This window comes from Cottoperca gobio, chromosome 21 (assembly GCF_900634415.1).
Source record: "Cottoperca gobio chromosome 21, fCotGob3.1, whole genome shotgun sequence".
Taxonomy (NCBI): Eukaryota; Metazoa; Chordata; class Actinopteri; order Perciformes; family Bovichtidae; genus Cottoperca; species Cottoperca gobio.
This window is the reverse complement of record NC_041375.1, coordinates 14,230,614-14,238,326: the sequence shown is the minus strand read 5'-3', so window position 1 is coordinate 14,238,326 and position 7,713 is coordinate 14,230,614. Positions and strand designations below refer to the sequence as shown.

The window sequence follows — 7,713 nt, the reverse complement described above, 5'->3', positions numbered from 1 at the left end:
TGCTGGGAGCAGGGCTTCGTGTTGCCATGCAGGTGTGGAATAGTTATCTGCCTGCATCACTGATGTGAGTGACCATAGTGCAAGTTTTATTCCAGCCAACAGTGGAAGTGCATATGTCAAATGAGATCATGAACTCCGTCTCACACTCACTCAATCTCACACAGACACACCAATGAGGAATCGCTAGTTTGCTCCCCCTCGTGATTCACATTACAGCATAAGGCACAGTCTGCTACACAGCTGACATCCATTGAGGGTGGTTTACTGTGGAATTGAAAGAACAGCAGGACTTTGGTTTGAAGAGTCAGATTCTTCTTCTGTTTCTGCGTGTACTCGAGTGACACTGAGTTTGGCACAAGGAGAGAGGATTTGTTTTAGCAGGTTAGACATTTAGCCACCCCGTCAGTCTCATTGGTCATGTGCCATATTGCTTATCATTCTTGCTGTACAAGATAATAATACATGTATGTGAAACATTCTGTATTGATTAGGCAGGTAATGGTAGATGGAAGAAAACACATTATTTGCTCAAAGAACAACCCTGTGGCTCAGTAGACACAAGTGGTGGCAAAACGTCTTTTGTGTGTCGGTGTGATTGTTTGACCCAGTCTTCACGGTGAGTTGTTTTTAATGGGAACTGACAACAGTTGAATAGTTTAGCGCCCTTTGTGGGGCCTCTCCTCCCTTGATTTTTTTTCACTCCCTAATTCTGGCCTGGCATCAAGGCTTAAACCCTCACCCCTATGTTACATGTCCAATTTGCTTTTTTTCTGCTACAATCAAAGTACCCACCCCCACTCTTTTAAGAAAGGGAAAATATTTCCAGTCCTGGCCTCACAAGCCTGTTGGCCTGGAAATAAAAATGGTTATTTGCCTATGCATGTGTGTAATTAAAGTAAAGTATCAACCTCTTCCTCAGCCAGTCATGAGAATGTCAGCATCCCTTGTGCACAGTCAGCTTTAGCCTATATTTTATGGTATCAGTGTATCCATAATGTAAATGCAGAATTTAAAGCCATATTTACAGATACTGATGCAATGCTCAGAATGTGATGATTGACTGTTCATGTTGCGCTAACAGTTGTTTACTGGATAATTTGAGAGTTTGCATCAAGTATTTATTGTTCAAAAGTGTGTAAGTGATATTCAATAGATTTGTGTTACAGTTTTGTTTTTTTAGTTCGAAGGTCTCTTGGCTACTCTGGTGTGGTTCCAGTGTGCAATGATAATAATAGTTAATAGCAAGTTTTCATCAAATCCCACCCCATATACTGCAGCTTCTTTCCATCCCACATTTGCCTGGTGTGGTCTAAAGAGAGTTTCTCTCCTGCCTCCCTTGAGAACAAACCACATGCAGTAGAGAAGGGAATTTCCATCGTGAGCGTGTCCAATCTATCTCTGTTCCATCAATCTGTAGAATTCAAAACCGCGAGCTGACCAATTTATTATATGGCATGTTTTCAATATCTAAAATACTGCATATTGTGAAAATGAAAAAAAACACAGTATTAATATGCAGGAGGATTCCAAGCTTAATTGTTCATCATGCATTTGCAGCATAGCGCACTCTTATATGAGGCATGCTACTTAAATCTAACTAATTAAAGAAGCATACAGCATGTATTCAGCGTTGCAATGGCTTGTGTGGATAAGCCTTGACATGTGCGGCTGCTGGCTGATTGTTGATCTAACTAGATAAATGTAGATGGATTCCTGAAAGAGCCCCAGATTTCATGCTTTGGTTGGATCCCGGACAGCTAAAGATAATACAGAACACAAAGCATGTCAGCGCTTTTAGAGATTAGGTGCACAATAGATTGTTGTCCGGTAAAATAGCCCTTCATAGGACCGACATGCTGAGTCTGAAAGACTGTCCCTCGTCAATGTCTGCCATGTGGATAACAACAGCGAAAGGACAGAGCTTTTTCATAGTTTTTTGCTCCACATGCGGCCTTACTACTAGAGTCTTACTGTAAGCTCACTGCTCAAACAATCCCATCTATCTAAGGCTATATGGCTGCAGAATTACCTCAACGGGGCACATAATACCTTGTTAAATATTTCAGAGTGCTACTCGCATTTTCACCCAAGGCAAAAGCTCTTTCTTTACAGATGGTAAAAGAAGCAATGGTAAAGGATTCCATCCCAGTGGCGTGCATGGCATAATAAATGAGCAGCACCCCTGAAAACACTACCGTAGCCTCTACAGTTATAAAATCATGTCACAACGTAGAGTGACACTTAATGCTGAACAGTTCATTAAGGATCCAAAACAGCCATATTGTTGTAAAAAAAAGTCTTAAAAACTGAGTTTCTGTTTGCACTACTATGGCAGCGATTATTTCCATTATTGATTTAGGTGTAGATAATTTGTTTAATTGATTGTTCAGTCCTTGACTGATGACTCAAACTATTTTCTGTCAAGTGACTTATCGCTTAATTTATTGTTTCTGCACATAAGCTACAAACACAAACTTAGGCTGTGTGCTTCATGGTTTAGACTTTTTAAAAACCAGAATAGCTTGTTTGTTGGATCAGGTATCTTCCCAGTATGGTATGTGAGTGCACTCAGTGGCTGTATTTAGTCTGAAGGTGGAGGCATCTCCCCAATGTCCGGTTACATTCTAGTGACCACGATGTTTGCGCCTGTTCCCTCAGACTACAACTGAAAACTGGAACAATCTGCAGGACTCGTCTGTCTCACCTGCTTCCATAAAACTCTGCCATGAAGCGGAATACTCACCTCCTTAGATGTCGAGTACAAAATCATCTCCCGAGAAGGGGAGTTGTTGACATTAGAAATGAACAAGTGCAGTTCACGCACATGACATTTAAAGTGGTATTTTATATCCTAAGCTTTATATTTGGTTGTGGAGTTATGAGGCAGGTGTGGGCTGTGTGATCCTTTCCTTCTATCAGAGTAACAATAAAGTGATGAAATCAAAGCTGAAAAACCCGTGGCCTTAAGGCAATCGTGCTCAGATTGATACAGCTTCACAGAGCAAGATGCTGCTCCTGGGTTTTCTTCACTTTCGAACAACGCTTAGTTAGCAGATCTACCCTCAGAAGCAGAGAAATATCCCAGAATAACCAGCCCCTTTCTGTCTAATGCCTGAAGTGTTAATGTTCCACAAGAGAATCTATAACCTCTTTCACACATGCATAGTAAATTACTGGGATAACCTTTCAGGCACCTCCTAGTGATTTTCACTATTCACACATTCAGGAACATTCATGTCACATGACGTGGCAATGCCGGAGGATATGGGACAGTCCAGCAGATGGTGCTAATGCAACACTTGTGGATGCCAACCGCCATAAAACTAAACAGAAGAAGAAGATGGGGCAAGGCTAGCCAGATGTACGTGTGCGCAGCGGAAGATGTCTCTTGTCGTTTTCAGAAACATGGCTGTTTTCGTTCAAAAAAAGGAGCTTCTTTTCAAACTAAATAACTTTTATTACTACTAGGTCGTCCTCAGACGGGCCCTCCATCGGAGCTTCCAGTCATCCCGATCCTCCATGCCTCTGGCTAGCTCGCCAGTATTTTCTGCTCCCGCATCTTTCCTGAGTACATCCACGTATGTTATTGCGGGACGCCCTCGTGATCGGTGCCCGTGTGTTGGCTCCCACAGCACAAGTTTGCTGGCGGGCAGCTCTTGGTGTCTCTGGCAGTGACCTGCCAGCCTCATTCTCCTGATCGCTGTTTTCTCACCCACCCTTAGCGTCCCCCCCTTACAAGTGCGTGTTGGTGACATGCTCATCCTTGTTGATGCCAAGTACCACACGCAGCATTCTCGTGTAGCACCCATCTAGGGATTTCTGCAGGGTGGGCTTCAGGGTCCAGCATTCACTGCCATACAGGAGAACATTTATTTCTTGTTAGTTATTAAGTCATCCAGCGTTGGAGTAAATGCTGAAACAAGTTGTGGCCTGTGGTCTGTAAGGGCGCGCAGAGATCTTCAGAGAGCCGGGAATAAGAGCGAGCGTGATGGTGTCAGATATGTGCAGAGCACTGGAACGTAATTCGATACATCACAAACAGTATGATGATAACACCCAAAACACAAGATTCAGCCTGTGGTTTCTGTGACCCGAGAAATACTTTCAAAATACTAATGTTTAAATACAAACTACGCACAGAGCTAGCCATAGGTATAGATTAAAACACGTCATCAGTGAAGGCTTGTGAATGGTTCGCTTGCTCCACTTGAAAGCATCTTACGTCGGACGTATGTGGCCCTTTTACGTGCTTATACCTACAATATCACTGCTTGCATTCACAACACAGTCATACAGCCATTTCCCAGAAATGTTGCTAGATCCCGAGGCAGATAAATTGGAGGTACAGATTTCTCTGAATAACGATCCCTGCTCCCATTCACACATGACCCCATGCAGGAAATGTTCCTGAACATTTCATGGATTTGTGTGAAAGGTGCTCGGAAGACTTCAATGCTACCAGATTACAAACCCATCTAGCCTTTTTTTAAAGGGCTCATTTTCGTCTCCGGAAGAACTGTTTTTCTGGCATGAAGTGCACTCTCCTCTGCATGCACCAGTAACTCTGAACAAAGTCAAAGTCCCACTTATTTTGGGATGGTCATTCACTCCCAGGTGCTCACACATCGGTTAAGATTTCCCGCTATAGCTGAAATAAACCCAGAAGTGCTGAAAAAAAAAAACGGGTACTCTTTTGTGGCGTCTGGGATAAGAAATGGCATATTGTTATGTCATCTATTGGATATAAGAAAAGATTTGCAGAAGTATCTCTATGTGTTCAATTCTAGACAATGGCACCAAAAAAAAGCATGCGTACCTCTGCACCACTGCAAAGCCATAAACTTCCTCGATGAATCATGTGGTGCGATTTATTTTTTCAATAAAATCTCCTTTTTGATAGATTATCCATATGGTGCCTTGCCATCTAACAGAAATCCTACATTCCCTTCAGTACGCAGTGACATTGCAGTTGGAGGTGTTTGCCCTTTTTGTCATTCTAAGAGTCTCAGGATTACTTTGTTAAAAAAAGCCTTTAAATGAAAAAAGTATGAATGAATACAATGTATACTCACCTGAACTAAGCTTGTTTTAAAAGGCCAGTAGGTGCTGGTTGGCTGACCTGACATTTACTTAAGTAACTACATTCCTTCTGTCTTTCTGCATCATGGCTCTGTTCTGATGGTTAAGGTGCCGTACAGGAATTGATTTTTATACCTTTCACTGATTCCAGTTATTACTTTTGCTCTTCAAGGTTAATTCACCCTCAAAGGTTGATCCTGAAGGTAATCTTCTGTTCCTTTCAATTCAATTTAAATGCAGATAGGTTTATTGTTGAAAATCCTCCAATAAGTGTGGATTACCTTCTTCTTAAACACAAAGTAACAGTCCTTGGCAAGTTGACTGTTTTTACCTTTTAGTCGAGCACTCTTTGTTAAATGGAGCAAGCAATATTCACAGAAATATTCAACTAAAGTCTTTATCGAGATGTGCGTTAATTCTGTCATCCGCTGCGGTTGGCATTGACTTTAATAACGGATATATCAGCTGTAAGACTCAGTAAATGGATGCAAGTTAGCTTTTAAATTGTGCACTGTAAAGAACAGTTTGCAATAACTATAAATGGTGCAGCTGTTAACTCTCATTGCATCTTTAGCGTTATTTAAATGCTATTTGTGTTATTTACAGTAACCTGCCATCTCTGAAACGACCACCAAGGTAATTGCTAAAAAGAATCAGTGTGCAGAACAAATCTATTATTCATCCATTATTTTTATTGTTTTAATGTTCAAATGTTAAGGAGCCGGTCAGATTAGACCAATGCTAGGCCACCTGCTGAAGTGACCCTGACCAGTTGAGAGATTTTAGGTTGAGAGATCACTTTCCAACCTGCAGGCCACAACCAGTGGAGGCCAAAAGACACCCTGTTGGACGGCTTGTTAAACCACTTAATTGCTTAAGAATATGTTGTTTGCATTGGGGAATTTCTCATTTCAGTGGTCAAATGATTCATTTATTGTATTTATTATTTAAACGGTGCATATTAGCGGTTAACAGGCTCGTTTCATTCAGGAGAACTTTGCTCATTTTATCACTTTATATCATTTTGTTCAGTTTTCAGCAGCTGCACTAAAATTTAAATGGGCAGAGGCACGTTGTCCCATGACCCCCGCCTGTTCACTCAGAAGACTGTTGAGTATTGAGCAGGCTGTGCCGATGCAAATCAGCTATCATGAAGTACATGGTCAGGCCTCTGCTTATCCATCTCCCTCTTTTTAAGTTGGTTTCATAATAATTCACAGGAAGGAAAGGGAGATTCTTTTCTTGTGTTTTGTTTTTCCAAGTTAACCAAGGTTGACAGGTCACTGCGTAGAGGAATTTAATCGTACACTGTAACTCTTTAATCAATAGTTTCTCTAAAAGAGCTTGTTCAATACCTCTGAACCAATTTTTAGCAAAGCTTTATGCCAGAAGATCAGAGCATTTTTGACCAGAATGTAGAGCCTGAAGCTTGTAGGAATGACAAGAGGAATAGTTTTGTGTCTATTATAAAGAGGTTATCTTTATATCTTAAAGCAGAAACGCTGTCATGATTTCCACTCAAAAAAGGAATTTGAGAGTTAAAAACTCTTAATTGATAAGATAAATGATGATATGATTTGATAAACAATTGCTGATGAACAGTTGATTGATACTTCCAGTGATAACCGAATATCATAATATATGTTTTATTTTGTGCGATTAAGTTATCTGTTCTTGCATTAAGTCTTCAGAGTTTTATCCGTTCGCTCATTGTTTTCAGAGAAATCAGAACAATGTCAATATACCCAAATGTAGAATTTACAAACAGGTTGTCATGTCACGTCAACCTTTTTTAGATCTGAAATCCTAAATGATCCAGATTTTTGATTCAAACTTCACAGGCCTAACCAAAATCTCTATATCATCCTCCATGTTGGTTTTGCTTATGTGCCATATAAAAATCATAAAAAGAAATCTTTGTGAAATCGATCACTTTTTGGGAGGTGAGAAGATATAGTTGAGCTCCCTTCCACCAAGTAGATGCGAATAAAACTGAAATGGATTGGTGGTCATATTAATAATCTTTATTTCTCACAGTCACAGTGTTCATTAATATGTCAGAGCAAGGTGTATGCATGGCAGTAAATGTAAAAGCAATCATTCTTTTATCTCCCAATTCATCACAACAAACCTACAGAATTGCCCTTTTTATGAAGGTGCCGTCAACTAAGCTAAATGTATACAATTCTTAGCTTTGTGATGGATAATCTCTCGCTAGTCTTAATATAACGTGCCGAGTGAGCTTCGTTTTCCCCTCAGATTGAAACTTTACACTACGAGAGCCAGGACACCGCCAATAGCAGAACATTTCTTATGCTAATTTCCCCTTTTCATCAATTTTTCAATCAATCTAAACCTGATCAATTGATGGCCATCTGATATGCTCAGCAGTGGGAAAATGTTTGACACAGCAAATGGAGTGCGTAGGGTTAATAAAACTGCAGCATTGATTTAAACACAATTTGAACTGAACTGTCAAATGAGGTCAAATATAAACATCTCAATGCGTGACCAAATCCTTTCATTCAACTTTGTCAATTTAGCTCGGTGTATACAATCTGTCACATATTTCCCCCGCCACAACTGCTACACAAGAAACGAGTGTATTGCATTGACCTCTTCAGAGATGCAGCA

At 40.5% G+C, this 7,713-nt stretch overlaps 1 protein-coding gene across 1 annotated transcript in view; it reads left to right on the top strand.

Moving 5' to 3' along the window:
* Positions 1-7,713, top strand: part of pkp4 (plakophilin 4) — a 74,641-nt gene that overhangs the window by 1,312 nt on the left and 65,616 nt on the right. The gene's annotated exons all lie outside the window — the stretch shown is intronic.